The 22,041-nt window shown below is 34.3% G+C and overlaps 1 pseudogene; it reads left to right on the top strand.

Moving 5' to 3' along the window:
* Positions 1-540: 540 nt before the first annotated feature.
* On the top strand, positions 541-14,440 carry LOC149532649 (pre-mRNA-splicing factor SLU7-like; annotated as a pseudogene).
* The last annotated feature ends 7,601 nt before the right edge of the window (positions 14,441-22,041 follow it).

Below are 22,041 nucleotides of genomic sequence, written 5' to 3'. Positions count from 1 at the left end.
CATCAACTTCTCAACAAAAGGTATCACAAGATTTTGGAAAAGAGAATATAGAGGATCTAGAAAATTCCTTGATATTTGAATCAAGTCTAGCTAACGAAAGAAATTGCACTAACCTAAAGAAAGTAATTAAAATGGAGGGAAGTCGGTGCAGGTTTCAAGGGTCAGAAATACATCACCTAATAAAGAGAGTTTTTATAAATCATTCAAGTTTTGGCAGACTCCAACAACTATTGTTGTAATCAGAAAGATGTGGACTACAACACAAAGAGTGTAGAAATCTCCTTAGCAAAAGAGTTTCAGAATTTTCTAAATAAGGATAGTGTTATGGATCTAGAACTGGCAATGCAAGAATCAAAAGATGAGTGTCTTGATTAGTTAACGGATGATTTAATTCAGGTCTTTTGTTTCAAGGATAATAACAATAGTATAGAAACTCAAAAGAAGGATTTAATTCAGAGGATTCTTAAACTAGGTGGTAATAACTATACATATGAGGATTTGAGATGAGATCTACAGAACATTGAGGCTAAGGAAAATAACATGGGTCAGATTCAGTTTAGTGAATATGCAATGCCTTTAGAACAAAAAGATAAAGGGGAAAATAAAGATAATATAGATGGTGTAGCTATAGAAACAAGAGATCAATCAAATATAATGAATCAGATCTTAAGAGAACTTGAAAATGATGATTCAGAAGGAAAGGTCTGCAATAAGATTGGTGGTGCTCAAATTGACATAGAGCATCTAAGGATTCAGATGAATCAGGAAGGTCTAACCTCTCCCAAATATAGCAAAGTCAAAGGCAAAAGAGGTAGAAGATCTTTGAAGGAACTCAGGGAAGCTGATGGTCTTAGTAGATAACAACAAAAGATAGATCAGTTATTTAACATTGGGAAGGGGAAGTGTCTTCCCAAGGAGCCATGAAGATTACTACTTGGAACACTAGGGGCTTAAATGCCCCTAGCAAAAAAAGGTTATTAAAACATAAACTTAAACTGTTTAAGTCATATATTATTTTGGTATAGGAAAAAAAGCTAGATAAGGCAGAAGGATTGAAATTAGACAAGATGCTATGTTTATGGGGTTCCATTTTTTAGGAATCAGTAGGTGCTTTAGGGGGTTTAGGTATATTCTAGAACCCTAGGAAAGTTTGCATAGATTGCTTGAATTGCAGTAATAATTGGATTAGTGTTGGGGTCCAGAGTCTGAAATCCAATGTTCAATTCATTTTAATTAACTTATATGGTCTAATCAGTCATTTAGGGAAGAAAATTGTTTGGGAAGAAATCAGTATGCTCATGAATAATTTGGAGAATAATTCTCTTATAATAGGCGGTGATTTTAATACTAGTTTAGATCTTTCTAAAAAAATAGGAGGCATTAGACATCGCACACAATCATCTTTGGATTTCAAAGCATGGTGTAAATATCATAACCTGATTGATATTCCTATCAATAATGGGAATTGTACGTGGAATAATAGGAGGAAAGATGTTGCGTACATTGCTGAAAAATTATATAGGTTTTTCTTTAAAGGTGATCTAATTGCAAATAACTTTAACATTCATTCTTCTATTTTGCCTATTGCTAGGTCAGATCATTACCCAGTCTGTTTAGAATTTGTTAAACCTGCTAGGAACCCATTTAAATGCAAGAAAATGTGGTTCCAAGTTCCTAATTTCATCAAAAATATAAAAGAATGGTGGGAGCAAGATAAAGTCAAAGGTTCAAAAATGTTTACTTTTATTTCTAAGATGAAGATGCTTAAAGAACAAATACTTAGATGGAATAGAGATCATTCAACAATATCTTCAAAGAAAAAAGTGATGTAGAAGAGAAACTAAGAAACTTAAATCTAGAAGTTATTAAAATAGGTATGAATAATGAACATTATTTGTTAGAAAAAGAATTACTTGCTAAATAGGAGGAAATATTATCCAAAGAGGGAATTTTTTGGAGACGAAAATCGAAAGAGAAGTGGTTAGATGAGGGGGATCGGAATACCAAATTCTTCCATAATTCCACTTTATATAATAGGTCAAAGAGCAGAATAATCAATATTAAAAATCATTGGGGTGTTCAGACCAAAAATCCTTGCAAAATTGTAAATACCTTTGTTTCACACTTTCAGGGAATTTTAAATAATTATGAAGGGTCAAGCAGAGAGGAGCAAGTTAAATTACTCAAATTTATCACAAAATTAATTACACCTGAGGATAATAAGGTTTTGAACAAACCTATTACTTTAGAAGAAGTTAGAAGGGTTATTTTCAATATGAACCTTGATAAATTCCTGGGCCCTAATGGTTTTCAGGCTTTCTTTTTTCAAAAATGTTGGGATATTATTGGAGAAGATCTCTAGAAAGCTATTGAAGCTTAAATGAATGGTGGTGCTTTGTTAGCAGAAATCAATTACTCCTTTCTCACGTTGATATCCAAAAAGCTTGAACCTGAGACACCTGGGGTCTTCTGACCTATTGCCATTTGTAATATGATGTATAAGATTTTCTCCAAGATTTTGGCAAATAGACTTAAGGAGTTCCTCCCAAGGTTGACCTCTAAGGAACAATCAGGCTTCATCCCAAGCAGGTCAATCCTTGATGGTATCCTCACTATTCAAGAAACTATTCATTCAACATGCAAGAGCAAAGAGCCTTGTATGTTCATGAAACTAAACATTCAAAAAGCCTAAGACATGGTTGATTGGTGGTTCCTTTGTAAGGTCCTTGAGTCCTTTGGATTCTCATGGCAGTGGATCAATCTCATTTTTAAATTCATTTCCACTCCCAAAATTTTAGTTTTGATCAATGGGATGCCAGAAGGTTTTTTTGAAATTTCTAGGGGTATTAGACAAGGAGATCCATTATCTCCTTCCTTATATATTATTATGGCAGAGGCCTTCAAGAGAGCTATGTCGCATGCTTACAACATTTAGCAAATCTCAACTATTACGGTTGCTAGGAACATGCCTAATATTACGCATCAACAATATGCAGATGATACTATACTGCCTAGAAAAAGTATAGCGACAAAAGCATATGGGCTAAAAGCCATCATTAATTCATATATGGGTGCATCCGGTCAAAAAGTAAATGAGCTCAAATCTGAGATTTATTTCCTGAACACCAAAAAAGAAATGGAAAATAAGATCTGTAAAGTCATGGGTTATAAAAAAAAGGCCAGTTTCTGTGTAAATACTTGGGCATTTGCCTTGAAAAGGGATCGAAGTCCAGCAAGGTTTGGTGCAACACCTTAGATAAATTGGATGCTAAGATTGGGAGTTGGAAAGATAAATGGCTCTCCAAGGCAGTTAAGAGTACAAAAATTAGATATGTTTTATCTACCATTCCTAGCTTTCATCTTTCGTGTCTCCCTCTCTCCAAGAGTAATCTTCTAAAATTTGAAGCTAAACTTAGGAATTTTCTTTGGAAGGATTGTGAGGAAGATAAAAAAAAAATAGCGCTCATCAAATGGGAGAATATTTGTAAACCTAAAGATATGAGAGGTCTAGGAATGAAGAATTTGCAATGGCAAAACAAAGTCTTAGGTGCAAAACTAATCTGATGTATGTATAAAGAAAGGAACCACAAATGGGCCAAGATATTCTACAATAAATATCTTAACATGGATGATCCTCTATCCATCTTTAGAATGAAGAACCTTCTCAGAGGATCTGAAAGTTACAATTTTATGATAAAGTGTCGACATTTAATCTACAAGTTTCTAACCTCGATTTGGGTGATTAGGCCTTATTCTGGAAGGATTCTTGGGATGGACATCCCCCAATTGTTTGTAAGTCCTTCCCTCAAGATCTCAAAGACAAATTAGTCTCTATATGGGGTGCTAAAGTTAGTAACTATAAGATCAAAATCCCTACAGAATGATCTTCTAGATGGGCTTGGAAATCTTTGGATGGGGAGGATGTAGATTCTCTAGCTAGAAAGGCATATGAAAATATTTTGGTAGACAAAAACATTAAGCAAACTGATAGGAAAGATGAACTTATGTGGGCTGCTTCGAATGACAGGAAATATAGTGTGAGGAATAGATACAATGCTTTATTACATTCACAAAGTTGGGATAAAGTAGATATACCTCTTTAGCTCTGTTAGGATGTTGCTTGTCTACCCAAAGCAGGTTTCTTTTTGTGGTTGGCTTTTCAAAACAGAATTTTGATAGTAGACAGGCTTCATAAATTGGGTTTTCAAGGTCCTTGTAGGTGTGTTTTATGCAAACAAAATAGTGAGGATCTAGATCATTTATTATATAATTGCTCCTTTTCACAAACATGTTGGGAATGGCTTCGATCTAGATTAGAGTGGTCTACTCCTCTACCAAATTCCTTCTATGATCTTCTCAAAGGATGGCCTACAAACATAGTGAAAGGCATTTATAATAAACTCTGGAACATTTGTCTGTCCATTCATGGGAGATTTGGAAAGAGAGAAACAGTCGCATCTTTAGAGATTCTAAAATGAAATTGGAAGAGTTAGTATTAAAAATTGAGGCTAGCATTGTGGAAGTTATTAATTCCCATCTCAGAAATTCAATGAAAGAAGAAGGATCTTTCTATCTTTGGGATGGTCTCATGAAGAAGAATTGGACTAATCTAATCAATCCTCCTCTAGTTTATTTTAAGAAAAGCAAGGAAGCTAGAGAAAATTGTAGATGGGCTCCTCCTCTAAATGGATGGTATAAACTCAATTTTGATGGTGCAGCTAGAGGCAATCTAGGTACGACAAGAATAGGCTGTATCATCAATGATGATTCTAGCAAATGGATAGCAAAGGAAGCCGCATCGATTCGACCTACCTCCAACAATTTGGTTGAATTAGAGGCTTTGGAAAAAGGTCTTCTTCTTTGTCATGAGTTAGGTCTTGAAAGAGTTATTATAGAAGGTGATTCTCAGATCATCCTAAATGCATTAAGAAAGCGTGCTACTCCTAACTAGATACTCAATTCAAAGCTAGATGAGGTCCTCAATATTCTTGATCGGCTTGCTAATTGGCGAATAGATCATATATTTCGTGAAGGAAATCAGAAGGCAGACCATTTAGCCAATAAAGAAGCTGATGGTGTTAATTTCTAGGTCATTAATGTAATATAGTGTATTCATTTTGAGTCTATATCTTAACCCTAGGTATTCCTTTTTTTAATTTTATTTTAATTTATTTTAATTTATTTTAATTTTTAATTTATTTTTATTTGTTTTTTGGTTCTGCTATCCTCATATTTTTTTTTTAAATTTGTCTTTCCATGATGTGGTTTGCTTAGGCGGTGATTTTAAGACTCGCATGTGATATTTTCTTTGATTGCCTCACAATCATAATTTGGTTTGGGTTCTTTCATTTTTTCATGTCTTTCTTGTGTAGTGAGTTGTTTGCATCATCATGACTCTAGGTCATGATAGAAAGAGTTTCTAGACTATTCAATTCGTATGTTTTCTAAAATGTCATTTTCTTTGCTTGCGGGGTGTTGGGTTCCGCTGTTGTCATTTTCCTTGCTCAGTGTTTGATTTGTTCTTACATGCAATGGAGTCCAACATTCATGTTTTCCATACTAAGGAATCCCACATGATGGCCTTCGGTGGCAACGTGAAACCAGAGCGTTGGAGTAGAATACTGAATTTGGTAGATGATATGACAAGGATGGTGATGAGCAGGGCAATAGGGGAAGGAGTCTTCGGCTACAAATTCACCTGAAGGACAAACAGTGAAATAATTGGATCCTTCATTGGTTGCCTAGCAAGAGCTAGGGTGGAGCACAGGGACATAATCCATCTTTTTTGTGACATTTTTCATCCAACCTAGAGGAAGGGGCTCGAACAAGCGGTAAGGAGAATTGATGACAAGTTTCAAAATTTTCTTCCAGAGAAGTATATGGCTCTTCCACCGGGGGCCCCAGACTTGGAGATTGCATTTTTTCGTCCATCTCTGATTATTCAGGAGAACCTAGCATTTCACAAAGAATGGCCCAAGATGGTGACAAGTATCTAGTTTCTACTGCATTGGAGGGGCATTATGGTGGAGGAAAATATGGCCTGGCTTACCGAATACCTCAATGTTTTTAAGGCTTATATTCATCCTAACGTAACATTTGACAATCTGGATGCCCTAATTTTTTGCACTTCTGACACGGAGAAGACTAGTAGGGTAAAATTCGCCTTTGAATTCCCCCCCCCCACTTTCATGTGGAAAACCCTACTAACATCTCTGAGGTCATTATGGTTTTTCCAAAGTAGGGCTTCTAGATGGTGGTAGTTTTCTTAGTCCTATGTTTCGGTTGATTCTCAAGTATCCTTGCTAAAGGTTTTTGTAACAAACTTTAATGATACAGTAGCAGGGTATTTAGCTATATTAAAGCATTTTGAATTAATTTCTAGATTTTGAAAGTAGGTAGTTTTTGAAAACTCTTATATAATGGATATGTAAATAGATATATTATCATATCAATAAAAATAGTTATTAGTATTGCTGGGTGGCTTTGTTTTGTAAATTTATGCGACTAGTGGATTCGATAATCAATTTTTAGATTCTAGAGCATGAACGAAAGTAAGGTAGATTATTTGTTGAATTTTGCTAGTATTTTCAATGAGATGATGTATGTAAGTTTTGTTTAAGACTGTAGTAAACTAATTCTGCTTATGGATGTACAACATATAGTAGATAGCTATTTTTCGAGATAGATAGTTCAATACAATATATTTGATTCTCATTTTTCATCCAATATCTCAGGTAAATTGGAGGTTCTTGATTGCTTTTGATTAAGGGGAGGTACCTTTTTCTATTTCTTGTTAATCGGAGTTTTGATGATAATCAAGGTTGAACTGTCACAATTCTACTTCTCCAATTTTATTCGTCATTTCCTGTGTATGACAGAGGGTTTTAGTTAATTAATATTTGCAGTATGGCTGGCAGTCGGTATACATTTGATTATTATGGTCTTCGATTGAAGCTCCCATATCTTTGCTAATTATTATGCCCTCTCATTTTTCATTATAGTCTTTGTATGTATTAAGTTAGACTTCTCTCTAGATTGGCATATTAATGTTTGATCTTTAACTTGTGATGTTGGTATAATTTTGAAAAGAAGGAATTGGGCGATGTATAATTTTACTTGATGAATTTAGCTGTCGAATTTCAGAACTATTTAGTTCTAGCAGTAATTATGTTATCTATTTTAGTCTATGTATAGGTTAACATCATCCTTAACTGTCCTATTTAAAATAGGCATAAATGTTCCTAATTTTCTAAGATAGTTAGGAAATAATAAATGATGTTACCATTGTTACTCATTAAGGATCTTAACATTCTTGTATCAGATTTAGATAGAACATTATCTTAAACTCTATATTCATTATTAACTAGTTTGATTGCAAGATAGCTAGATAGGGATGATCGCATTGGTCTCTACGCATAATTAAGATGGAATTCTTGCAAAGAGAAGGTGATGGTCCAAAGTGATGTACTTTAATCTTGATGTAAACAGTAATTTACACTGTAATGAATTATTTAGATATTCTGACTGGGGTATGCCCCTTTTATGTTGTAATAATATAAGACTATGGTCCCGGGCTAGACTAGAGGTTTTCTTTCCCCGTTCTTTCCTACCAATGACCATTTGAATGGTGGAATGCTATTGTAATAAATTATTTTTTAATAAAAATATATTATCATGGCCTTGGCCATTTATCGATAAAAAAAAACCCAAATCAATTTAAAAAATCAAAAGTTAAATTAATAGAGATCACAACATGAGCTGAACTAATAATTAAAAGTGGAGACTTAAAATATAATCTTATGTGAACAAATTAGATTATTAATAATTTTCAATTAAGATAAAATAATATTAAAAAATCTATTATGAAAAATTAATAAGAGAAATAAATAATAATAATATGAAAAAATAGCAATGTCTCTAACAAATATCCTATTGAATAAATAAATTATAGAAACTAAAAAATAATATTTATAAGTGTTAGTTTTAGGTAGCTTGGACAGTTGTTCATCCTCATGTGATTAATTGGCAAATAATTGTTACAGTTACAAAAAAATATTATTTGTTAATTAATTGACTCCTTCTAGAAGCTACTAGTAACCTATTGGTTAGGTTGTTTTAATCAAGAAGCAACTAGAAACTTCTTGGTTAGGAAGCAACTAGAAACTTTTTGGTTGAGTTGTCTTGATCAAGAAGCAACTAGAAACCTCTTGGTTAAGTACCATAACAGGGGGTGAAGGGAGGAATTTGGAGAATAGAACATAAAAGAGAACAACAAGAGTTGTAGAAGCATTTGCAGTGTTAGTAAATGAGTTTGTAGTGATAGCAAGGGCACAATGATAGCATTGGGGATAACAGAAGAGGAATATCAGTAGGAAGAATTAGGAGGTTGTCTAAATTCTGCTAGTGAGAAGCAAAGAATTTTGCATCTCTTGATTTGCTAAAGTTAATATAATTCCTCATCTATAGAACTGGTTTTCCCTTTGGGGTTTTTCTAGGGATGATTTGTCCAAAAATATTGTGTTCTTTGTGTTTTGAATTTCTTTCCGTATTTTATTGGTGAAGTTTTAGTTGTGTTATTTTTCGATATTAGTTGTGAATTTATTTTCAGCAGTTTAATAATCACTTACAATAGGAGATTAATAATCAATGACTGCAATGGTGTTAATTTTCACATGGTATCAGAGTAGTGTTGAGGGTAGAAGAGTTTTTCCCTAAAAAGAAAGAAATTGTGATCTCTTCAAAATTATTGCTTTAATCCATTGAGATAGCTTCAGCTAGTTTGAGAGATCAGGACAGATTGGATGGTGTATCAAATTTTGGTGTTTGGAAGGCCATAATTTCTTTATTGTTGGAAGAGAAAGGTATCAAATATTATGCTACCACTGGTATAGTTGTACCTACAGATACTATATAGCTTGCAACATATCAAAAGGATTATGCCAAGGCGAGGAGGATTATCCTTGATGGTGTCAAGGATCATATTGTTCCACATATTGCGAAGCTAGATACAACAAAGAAGATGTGGGACACCATTATGAATCTATATCAAAATGCTACCACCAATAGGAAGATGATTCTTAGAGAGAAGTTAAAGAATACCTGGATGAACTAGGGAGAAGACATTACAAGTTACCTCACCAAGCTTAGACTTGTCAAGGACGAGTTAGCAATTGTTGAAGATAGTCCTAGTGATGGCGAGCTAGTGATAATAGCCCTAAATGGGTTTACTAAATAGTGGAGTGTCTTTATTGAAGTTGTCAATGGATGAGATGCCTTACCAAGTTGGGATCAACTATGGACTGATTTCACCCAAGAGGAGTTTAGACTAAGTCTTGTCAATGGGGCCAACAAGAGTCAGAAAACTAAGGTGGAATAGGAGAACATTGCCCTAGCAGGGAAAGGGAAAGCAAAGAAGGGGTCTAGCTCACAAAGTGAGAAGAAGGAGGACCTTTCTAAGGTCAAGTGCTTTGGATGTCACGAGTATGGTCACTATGTCAGTGATTTCCCAGAAAAGAAGAAGGCAAAGAAGCAAGCAACAACTTCAACAAGTACAAAAGAACTCTCCAATAGATTAGAAGATGATTTTGCACTTATAGCTTGTATGGTGAGCTCAACCTCATAGACTATCTAGTATATAGATAGTGTTGAGTCATTTCATTTGACAGGAGTTAGTGAGTACTTATCTAGTTATAAGGAGGAGAACACCAGTATCCATATTTCTATGGGAAACTTGTCCAAGTTCAACCCAGCTGGGAAAGGGACTGTGTAGTTTTAGAGGGAGAATGGAAATATAATTCCAGTTCATGATGTGTTGCATGTGCTAGGCTTAGGTATGAATTTGATTTTTGTATCTGTCCTTAGGATAGGGGGTATAATATACTCTTTAGAGGGACACATATGTTGATTAAGCACAATGATTGGAAATCACCCATAACTATTGGAGTTAGGAGTGGTCACCTTTATAGGTTGTAGTTTGATACTCCTAAGGCACTCATGAGCATCACTAATCCTAGAGATCTTGGAGAGCTATGGCATAGGAGGATGGGCCATATTCATCATGGAGCACTCAAATTGCTTTGTGAGATGGTGATAGGTGTTTTAGAGGTGAGCATAGAGCATGATGATGTATGTAAGGGATGCATGTTGGGGAAGTTTACGAAAGCATATTTTCCAAGGAGTGACACCATATTTGAAGGTGTTCTTGATCTAGTACATTCAGATGTATGTGGACTGATGTTGACAAAGTCTATCAGAGGATATGAGTACCATGTTACTTTTATCAATGATTTCTCCAAAAAGACATGGATACCCTTCTTGAAGACCAAGGATGAGGTTTTCAGTTGGTTCCATGAGTTCAAGGCTCTGGTGGAGAACTCGACAGGAAGGAAGATAAAGGTTCTTTGGTCAGATAATCACTAGTACATTTAACCTCAATTTTTGACCAAAAATTTTGACCATCTATTAAAATGTTTTAGATTAGTCAGAATATGGAAGGAATTTTTTTTTTTTTTTTAATCTATGCCCGTGTTGGTCAAAATTTTGACTAACATGAGCTTACAATGTTAGAATGAAAAAGGGCAATTTCCTATTTCATTGTTATGTTTAACATGGAGTGCGAGAGTTGCAAAATAAAAGGAGTAGGGTTTGCACTTGAGGCAATTTTTGAGGTGATGTGTGAAGGGTTCTTGGAGAGTGACTGGTTCACAATGTACAAAAGTGCCATGTTAAAGAGTGGTAACCCTTTTTCATATCAAAAGGCTGCTCAACCAAGAGGCAAAATATGTGCTTTGCATGTTGCATTCATCAAATATGGGGGAGTAACATTTTCCTAATTTTCTAGTTAATGAAAAAAGGGGAATTTTAGAAAGCCATGAATAGACAAAAGCTCACTTAGAATCAAATATGTTAGTTATATGATTTGTGTGCTACCTTTGACTAGGCAAGTAGCATTTTCATGTTTTCCCAACTGAAGAAATAGATACACTTTAAAATCCATGTTTAGGTTGAAGTAGTTAGAATTGAATATTTTAAGTGTTATCTTCTGATTGTGGTTTTGAATTTCAAGCATTCTTAATCTGGGCTTTGATCTGGGAATGAGGCAAGGGAGTAACCTGTCTCGCTGAGATGAAAGATGCCTAATGATTAGGAACTTTTAATATATTTCATATTTGCTTTGGAGGCTTCATAATTTAGTGATATTTGTACAATTTTTAAATATATCATTATTGTTATTCACTTAAGATGTGTGCGGAAGAAATTACCTCTTCATGCCTACTGCAAGGACATTTTTGTCTGCAATAGTGCTAATGGTATTTTAAACTATAGTGTCTTTTAAATCAAGAGAAGATCACAAAAAGCAGTTGGAGTTAGAAGAGGCCCAGAAGGCTAGACTTGCACCAGCAGAACTTGATGAAGATGGAAAAGAGATCAACCCTCACATCCCTTAGTATATGTCATTAGCTCCATGTTATCTCAATGAAAAGAGGCCAGTAATTATTTTTTTAAACTCTTGTAGTGCTGATTGCACTATTTTTATGTTGTAATCACACTAGTATCCCAAGATTTCTAATCTTATTGCTACCATTTTTCTCATCAAAGTCTGAAACATCAAAGGAAATGGAAGTCAGATCCAAACTATTCAAAAGACTGGTATGATAGAGGTGCCGAGGTCTACCAGGCTAATAGATACAGAAAGGTTGCATGCATAAAGTATGTCTAAATCATGTTTATGCTTTTACAAAAAAGATATATTCTTAGACGTTCTCTTTTGTACCGAAATGGCAACTAGCATTGTTTCTAGTGGGTTTACTTGATGAAATGATAATATAAAAATTAAAATTGATAGTCGAGGTTTTTGGATTATCATATATTGTATTTTTTTAAATTAAAAAAATTGCAAAAATGATTTTTTGTGCCAACTGTGGGGCAATGACACATGATAGTAAGTCCTGCATGGGCCTCATAAAGTTGGAGCAAAATGGACAAACAACAGAATAGCACCTGATGAAAAAGTTGAAGCCTTTGAGCTAGATTATGATGGCAAATGAGATCATTGGAATGGATATGATCTAGCCACATATGCCCATGTTATAGATAGGTATGATGCCAGGGATGATGCAAGGAGGAAATTTCGGAAAGAACAACAATTGATAAAATTGGAGCAAAAAAATAATAATCCTGAAGAAGAAGGTGAGGATAGTGATGATGAAGATGATGAGGATTCTCTAAAGTTCGATGAAGCTAAGGTTGATGAGAGCAAGCAAATGGACTTTGCTAAGGTAGAAAAGCGTGTGCATACCATAGGAGGTGGTAGCACAGCTACAGTCAAGTTAGTTTTCATTTTGATCTTTATAATAATCGGCTTTTTGGCTTTTTAGTTGATGGTATATGTTTCACTTTCATTTGGATTCTGATTCACTCTTACATGCATAAATGTTCCCTAGAAGCTTATGAATTAGAGAAGACACTACCAAGTATCTTTTGAATTTGGATATAAATTCAGCTCATTATGATCCAAAGACTTGGTCCATGAGAGAGGATCCTCAACTTGACAGTGATCCAAATGAGAAGTTCTACAGGGTATGTTACCTATTATAATGTATAAATATTAAATATTGATGCTCTGAAGGGTAATCATATTCTTATTATGATGCTCTAGTTTGATTTGCATTTCATAAAATTTTATAGGGAGATAATGAATATAGAACTACTGACCAAGCTCAAGATTTTAAGCAACTAAATATACATGCATGGGAAGCCTTTGAGAAAGGATAGGATATTCACTTACAAGCAACTCCATCCCAAGTAGAACTGTTATACTAGGAATTCAAAATCAAGAAAGAAAAATTGAAGTCTCAAACGAAGGAGGATATCATACTCAAGTATGGAAATGCAGCATCTGAAGAAAAACCTCCAATTGAGCTACTAATGGGTCAAACTAAGAATCAAATTGAATATGGCAGAGTAGGTCTTGTAATTAAAGGCTAGGTAAGCCGTATTCGAACTTCACCGTTTGTTCTATGATGAGATGAATTGGTTTGAAAAGGTTGATTGTGAAATTCTTGACTGGTGAAATATTTTAATTGAATGACTACTTTTTCCTTTCCTTCTGTAAGCTAGACATGAATTGTTGATACAAATCTCTTTTTTCAAGAAAAAGTTGTGCCAAAGATCAAGTATGAGGAAGATATTTTCATTAACAACCACACTTCTATTTGGGGTTCCTCATGGAAAGATCACCAATGGGGTTACACATGTTGTAAACAAGCAATAAGGAATAGCTACTGTACAGGGTTGGCAAGGATTGAAGCTGTCGAAGCAGCAACTGATCTAATGAAAGCTAACTTGATTCAGAAGGAATCTATAAAAGGTTTTTGCCCTTTTCTTTGCTCATAATAATTTTTCTATCAAAATATTAGTTTAGGTACATAGTTTTCTTTTATTTTTGCTATAGCATTTTATTCATTCCCTCACCAGTTATAGAAAAGTCTCCACAACATGAAGAAAAGAACCTCGCAACATGGGGTTCTGATGTTCTTGAGGATCTTTTTATTGATCAAAAACATCTTACAGAGGCTCTCAAAAAGGTATTGATTGAAAATCTTTTTTGCGGAACTTCTTTACTTAATAAAAATTGTATGATGAATTCTTACTTCCATCTATATACAAAATAACAATCAAGTTACATGATTGTTCTGACCCATAACTATGCATATTAATAACATTTAAGGAATGTTTCTTGGTGCTTGCAAAACTAATTCCATTTAAAAATATGATTCTAAGGGCAAAGGTTTGATTGGAACTTTTAAGGTAAATCCAAAGCATATTGTTTGTGGCAAAATAAAGCCAATCATTTAACCTATAATAAAATAATGTTAACAAAAGTGAAGTTACTACTTTTCAAAGGCAACAAGGTAACATTACAAATCAAATGTTTCAAATTGATGGCATGAACATCATACCAAGAGAAAGCATAAATGAATCAATATATATTTGTAATTGACTTTGACCCTATCAAAGCATGTTTTTGCTAACAATTGTATTGAGTTTTAAAAAGGTGAAATTGACCATTGTGATGAGTCAAACCTATACCTTGTCAAATTGTATTAGAATTTTGACAAATGCCATGTAATTGTCAAGTATCCAATCTTACAACCATTGATTTGTTGTGTTTGATCTTACTAGGAGGATGGGAGGAGAAGGGAAGAGAATGATGAAAGAAAACATAAATACAATGTTAAATGGAATGATGAAGTAGGAACACTTTTTGCATTCTTGTTTTGGAAGTCATCATTGTGGATTAAATGGATTGTCCCATGCCTCTGTTAGAAACTTATCTATGTTTGTGCTTTGCTTCTTGCAGATCACTACCGAGGACATGGAGGCATATCGAATCAAAAGAATTCATCACGATGATCCAATGAAAGACTTTCTACACTGATTCATGTCTCTATTTCTATAAATTTCTACTACATCATTTAGAGAAAATGGGAAGTTAGATAAAAAATTGTGATTCACAATGTATTTCATATCTACTATTGCAGTCTAAATATTGCACATGACCAATAAACACAATTTATTATACTAATCAGATAGGGATTGGTCAGTTCTCTGTGTGTACTCATGAAAGTAGAATGTAAAATATTATGAATATTAAAGTATTGCCATCGATAAATTCCTTGTTCTTGAAAAAGTGTTGACGTCATCAGAATTGATTGATTCTAGCAAGTTTCATCAATATTTATAATCAATGGAATAACATGCATTTTATAGCAATTGAACTTTATAAACATTCAGTCATGGCAATCCTCATTTTGTGTTTATGTTTAGTTAGCACCAAGCTCTTTGATGCCTATAGAAGTGTGACAAGAATTTCAATCTCCTCGTTTAGGTTTTACGGTGTACTCACTAGATGCATGAATTGTAAAACTCACGAAGTACTCTCCAAACTCATGATTACTCACGAGCCAATTTGTTAGGCAAGTTACCCGCCCACTAACTTGTTGATAGTTTTTTGTATAGCTTGCAGCTTTTTCCCCAAAAAAATTTGAAATGCAAAAAATTGGGATTTTTTTTTTAAAAACTTGTCCAAATTCTTCTTCTTTTTTTTGCCTAGAGTTTAAGAAACATGGTGTAGCAATGAAGCTTTCAAGTTGCAAGTTGCACTTGAATCCTCCCTTATCTTTAGCATGATCAGGTGGGGCTACCATTGTTTTCTTAGGTTGCTTTATTTCAGGCATTGCACTTTTGCCTTTGCTTATGTCTAGTTCTATTTGCTTTTGATTTGTTTTCCTTTTTATGCAGTACTCTTCTAGTTGAGTAGCAAGCTTTGACCATATCTTTTCAGCATTCTCATATGCTTCATTTTCCTCACCAATGGTGACTAGGGCTACATTGCCTGACATGTTTAAGTCTTTCTTATATGATGTAATTAGTTCCACCTTGTATTCCTCAGTATATTGTCATTTCATTTTAGATAATGAATCATTTATTATATTCCTAAACTTAAAAATTTCTTCTTTCCATTTCTTTACAATTATTGGGCCCAAATTTTTGGGCAACAATGGTTTAATATCTTATGGCGGTCTGCTGAACGTTCTCATATTTATTAAAATAACATTTACTACTTTAGTTGTATTGGATTCATTGAACTTTGAGAACCTATTCTTCAAAGTGTCATAGTTGCCATTATGCAAGATATCATTTAATGCATCATTAAAGGTAATATGTTATCTTCTTTGTGACTTCAGTGTCTCAGCTTCAGTTTCTTCTAATAGTACACCTACGTTTGGTGTTGGTGAAGCTCTCTTTTTTCCTTCATGTTCTTCTTTCCTCTATAATTCTTGTCGGGGGTTTGACAGTGCCAGGGTTCTTCCTCATGGTGGCGTCTCTTGACATTTCTGGTTATGGTGATGACTCAACTTCAATGTCCTCGAGTCATGTGTTAGAGGGCTTACCTCAGTTTCCCCAGTTGGTTTTTCCTCTACCTCCTTGACTTTCTTCATGTCACTTGTCTGGAGGCATGACTCTTACCCTTCTTCTTCTTCAATCTCCCACTCTCTGTAACTATCTTTGACTACTTCCTGTGTTCTTTGATTACTGCATTGGTTCCAAATGTATTCCCCCTTTAGTCAATGGGCATTGCAAATAGTTTTTCAATATAATCCCCTAGTTGACACTTTGACAACTTCATAATGTAGTTATGTCAGCCAATAGTTTTGTCATTGAACTACTTGAATCATACACCTGCCTATACTAGTGAGGAATCATACTTCTTGCTTGTACTCTTCTACCCTTCTAAATGGGATCCTCTCCCTTTGTTGCATCTCATGTTGGAATTTATTGAAATATTCTTCCAACAAGTCATCTGCATCACCATCCAATTTCTTGTACAACCTAGTAATATGGGCAGTGATATGTCTCTCTTTCTTCCCCTCAAACTTATTGAACACAAGGAATTCTTCCATAAAATAAAATAAAATAAAATATACACAAATATAACACCATATTTTAGAATGTGCTTAATGTAATCCCTTTTGATTTTTTGTAGATTTTCCAGTATTTGCATTTGCAACCACCCACTCAAGCCAAGTGTTGCAAGATTGTTGATGATCTGATGTGCTCCGTACACAACTTTACTTGGAACATTGTTTCTCCCACTTGATTAGTAAATTTTGTACATAATTACCATTGCCACAAACCTCATCTCTACATTGGTGATGTCTTTTGCAAAGCACATACATCTGCTATGGTGACATCCAGTTAGCTTTTCCGCTCCCATTGGCAAGTATGTCTTTGTGTTTAGCTCCCTTCTAGTTCCACTAAACCCTATAAGCCTTTAGATTAGATCTTTAGCGATTTTGTACTATTTTTCTAGCCATATGTATTGATCATTCATCCTGCACAGTACAAGTATGACCTAATCATCATGAAAGAAATTGGGAATGTCCACAACATGTTGTAGGGTAGTTGTCTCCAAATGCTTGAATTGTGGCTTCAAGACTTTCTCATGATAGAACATTTGATATAGTTCACGAGTTCTTCATCACCTAACTCATTAATCTTCACCTTTAGAAATGCACTCACTTTCTCAATGAGGAGAACACCACCTTACCCTTCTAAAGGGGACTTTAGTATTCTTATTCATGTTTCCCCTGGTAAGTGTCTCGGATATAGTCTGACCTATATGCTGTATTTATGTTTTAAACTAGCATTTCTTCGTCTAATCAAGTATACTCTAGAATACTAGGATGATAGTAGTCTTTTGTTCTTTCAACATAGATTCAAACTTGCAATAGTGATGGAACATTTTGAAAAAAAAACTCAATTTCCTTTTCAATAAAACAATATCCAATTCATGATTCATGCAAATACTTAGCATGCATTTATTTTTTGGCAACGACCTTAAAAATTTCGTTAAAATTTTCTTTTTTGATTCTCTAGCTTATGCAATTCATGGAGTTCCTTCATGCTATTTTGGTGTATTTAGTTCAATCATTATCAAAGTAGGATTTTTTAATTTTCATTTATCCTTGACTACTGAATCACATACAGTGGATCCAAGTCTTTGGACAAAGAAGAGGAGGATGAGAAGAAAACCAAATATCATACAAGTCAAGTTGGACAAAGTGATTTCTTGGATAAGCTGAATGGCTTCTAATTGGTTTAGGGTTGTAATATGACTGCCTATAGATGATCGGATGTTTTTGTGGAAATAATTTGGTTGCGGCATTATCTATCTATAATAAAAATGAGGAGTTCAACATGGTGATAGCATTACAAAATCTTGAGTACTTTAATTTACAAAATGTCTCCCTTTTTCAAATTAAGGAAGAGATTGAGCTCTGCAAGCAGAGGAATTTAGTTGAGCTTAATGAGATTGATGAAGTTACATGTCTTGAAATGGAAGGATTTCAAACTAGTTCATACTTGAGCTTGGAGGTGCATGCTATGCCTTTTGAGATGGTCAAGTATTTTAACCCACAACATCCAGTTCTGGTTGGAGGGATTGCTAGGGGCGAAGAAAGTGTGGGATACATATAGGTTTGTTATCTGTCATCTGTTACTAGAACCAATCTTTCTGAGAATGATATGTTGCTTAGACTTGAGGACTTCCTTATGTATATATAGGTTAAATTGAAGAAGCATAGATGGCACAAGAAGGTATTGAAGAATCAAGACCCCATTGTAGTTTCTATTGGTTGGAGGTGCTATCAAACATTGCTTGTTTACTCACTTGAGGATAGAAATGGGCGTCACAAAATGCTTAAATACATACTAGAACACATGCATTGCCTTGCAAGATTCTGGGGCCCTCTTGCACCTCCCAATACTGGGATGGTTGCTTTCCAAAAATTGTCAAACAATCAGGTTTGTCAGTGTTCATAGTAGCTTGTAGTTTTATTCGGCATATCTTAGCTTCTTTCAAAGTGTCAGGTTCATTTGACTAATTTGAGTATTAACATAGGCATCCTTTCAGATCACTGGTATTGGTGTTGTACTAGAGTTTAACCATTTAGTTCAAATTGTTAAGAAGCTCAAACTTGTGGGGTACCCCTACAAAATCTACAAAAAAAAGCCTTTATCAAAGACATGTTCACATTAGCTCTAGAAGTGGCTAGGTTTGAGGGTGCTTCTATCAGAATAGTTAGTGGAATTTGCGGTCAAGTGAAGAAGGTATTACAAAAACAATTATAAACATAGCAGAGTTCTCCTATAACATATACATTATATATTTTTTTGACATGACACAAATATGATCTCATGTTGCTTGCAGGCTGTAAAGACTAGACAAGGGAAGGAAGGTAGTGTGAGGTGTGCATTTGAGGATAAAATCCTTATGAGTGTAATTAGGAGACGGTTAACTAGAATTGATTTTCCATGGCCAGTGCCAAATCGACCCATGTTCTTTTATGTGCAGGTGGGCAACCAAATTTATGTATTATTATTATTTCTTGTGTTTGTGCCTTGTGAATTCAGTAGATTGCAATTGTTGTTGTTATCAGTAATATTTTCTATTCAAAATTCAAAGTTTATTGAAAATTTCTTGTTTCAGATGGGACAAGAAGAGATAAGTGCAAGTGGCACATCTTATCTAAATAGAATTGAATTTCCAAATGTGGAGAAGATCGTAACAAATTTTTTGAGAAGTAGTGTAATTCCTGGCTAGCTATTATTTGTTTTTGTCAAAGACTATTTTTGGTTTGTAAAGCTCTTTTCTACATTCTGTACTCACTGTGTTACTTTTCATAGATTAGGGTAATTACACCATATGAAGGACAACGAGCCTACATTGTTAATCACACGGCCAGTCATGGTGCATTGTGTCAACAATTTTATAAGGAAATTGAGGTATTGGTTGTTTTCTACCTTCTCCATTTATTAACAGCATTTACGTTTGAGTGTTAATTTTTATAGCATTTTTTGTAGGTTGCAAGTGTGGATTCATTTCAGGGTCATGAAAAAGATTATATAATATTGTCTTGCATAAGGAGTAATGAGCATTAGGTATGAAGATGTATACCCATTGGACATTCTGGATGAGAAAATTGGAACCTAAAATATCTTTCTTGTGGCTAATGGATGCCCCAAGGAGAATGTTCACTCGTTGTTTGCTTAAGAATGTTCGCACACTATTTTTTGCTTATATAACAGCTGTAATATGTTTCGATATATTTTTGGCAATCTTTTTTCATATATTGAGGGAGTCAGGTGAGACATTATTTTGAAGCTAGTGCATATTATTTGTGTTTTCCCTATCTCTTGCATTTTTCAAAATTAAATCATATTATGGGATGTGGATGTCAATAGCAAGGAAGATATTCTTTGGTTGTAGGCATCTAATGTTTTATGGCAATGAAATTAGAAATTCTATAGGCAGTTGCATGATAGGCTTCCAATCTTTTGCATGATTGCTCTATTTTGTTATCCCCACTTTCTTCAGGTTGAAATGCCTATTTAATAGGTAATTGAATTATGGTATATGTCCTGGTGCGAAGTGTGTTGTATTCATGTTGTCTTTGATTTTGATTGAATTTTCATGCTAAAGTGTCAGGTGGTGGACTTTCTTATGTAGTTACCAAATCTAGTTAGTTTTAAATCAAATTCAACTTGATCCAGATTTTTTGTACCAATCAAAGTTGTCCAATTCATCCTTGGCTTTTCAATTCCTATACAAATTTTAGTGAATTCTTTCTTGGGTTTTGGATTTCCAATTTTTATGGATCCCCTGAACAAATCAATTTTTTGGACTAGGTAATTATGGTTTTTGAACATTGAATTGATCAAACCTAGTGGTTTTGAACCTTTAAGTTTTTAAACCTGGTACCTATGTTTTGTGAATTTTGATCCTTGTTAAAGGATTTACAAAATGGCTGTTAGACCAACTCTGTTAAGAGATTTACAATTCACTACTACAATGATGAAAAAGTAACAATAAAGTGACCTGAATGAGATGCAACTGAACTTTGCTATTACAGATCTCTATTCTGCTTCAATAGATCATCACTGATTGAATATTACTCTACTACTCCTCAAGGATATCTAATCCTTCTTCAAAATTTTCTCACACCTTCTTCTTTACGCAATTATCTCACTTGCATACTTGCTCATTATTCATCCATACATTTGAATTCACAACTTGACCTTTTATTTATACATTACAAATTGTCAAGTCAACTCATTTACAAGTTACATGTACCAATAAACAATACATTAGTCGGCTACAAACATTACATGAAACAAATAAAATTTATTTCCCAAAATAATGAAATCCTTCATTGGCCGACCCTACTCAGTAAATACTACTCCAGAAATGATTTCTAGTGTTAACCAAGTGAAGCTTGGTAAACACTGCGAACTCTGCAAAATCCTTTGGAGACTGAGTGAACTCGATAAGAACTAAATTTCCTTCGCTAACCTTGTGAGCTCGATAGAAACTGTCTTCTACCATAAAATCCTTCAGTGCCTAAGTGAGCTCGGTAGACTCTATAATTCACTTTGCTAACCTTTTGAGCTCAGTAGACTCTATCTTTTGCTTTGCTGACCAACTGAGCTCGGTAGACTCTATCTTTTTCTTTGTTGACCAACTGAGCTTGGTAGACTCTGTCTAATAACTGATATGACATTTGTGTAACATCAAAGACAACACACAATTGAACAATTATATCCAAGAAGTAGTTCATCTTGGGCTTGGTGCCTATTTTTTGACTCTCAACATCATAGTGTAGAAAAGAAAGAGACCACCTCTTATTTGACATCCTCATGAGTGTCTGCAATAGACCCATTTGATCAAGAGATAGACATAATTCAGTTAAAGCTTCGTCTTATTTTGACTGAGCAATGAAAAATTTGGTATTCCTATCCCCTTCTTTGAGCCAAGTTTCCTTATATTTTTGCTTCTAGTAGGTTTCTTCCCTTTATAAAATTCCTCCATATCAAGCCAACAAATCCTTCTCTATCTCCTAGTCTAGCAAATCCATACCTTCATCCAAAATTTTGCAATTTAGTGCTTCCTCGAACCCTTCCAACTCCCTTTTCTTTGAAAATATCACAGAAGTGGGACTTGTTCCACTCTTTGAGATTATTTTTTATTAACTTCTATTTTTCAAAGAATTTGAATGCAAGATTCTCATTTTATATCGAAGCATTTACCCACCATGAAGCTACCAATTCCATAAAGCTTGGTTCTTTAAACCACATCTATTCAAATTTGAATGAACATCAAACTAGAATGTTGTCATTTTGTACTAACAATGATACTAGATAGTGGTCTAATCCATAAATACCCATTATACTATTGGAAATATAAGGTGGGATAGGATACTAAGAGGGGAGGGGTGAATCACGAACAAAATTTTTTTTATCTAACTTTGACAAATTATTCGGATGTAATTGCATGTATGAAAGAATGAAAGCAATAAAACATTCATAACGCTTGGACACAAGATATGGTGACCTATAAACCTTCCAATTAGAAAGTAAAACTAGGGTGGGGATGATACTCACAAGCTTTAGTACTGCAATATAATGTTAACCTGTTAA

Source organism: Cupressus sempervirens, chromosome 10, assembly GCF_028749045.1.
Source record: "Cupressus sempervirens isolate cs-2001-9-10 chromosome 10, ASM2874904v1, whole genome shotgun sequence".
Taxonomy (NCBI): Eukaryota; Viridiplantae; Streptophyta; class Pinopsida; order Cupressales; family Cupressaceae; genus Cupressus; species Cupressus sempervirens.
Note: the sequence above shows the minus strand (reverse complement) of the source record. Positions and strands in the feature narration are given on the sequence as shown.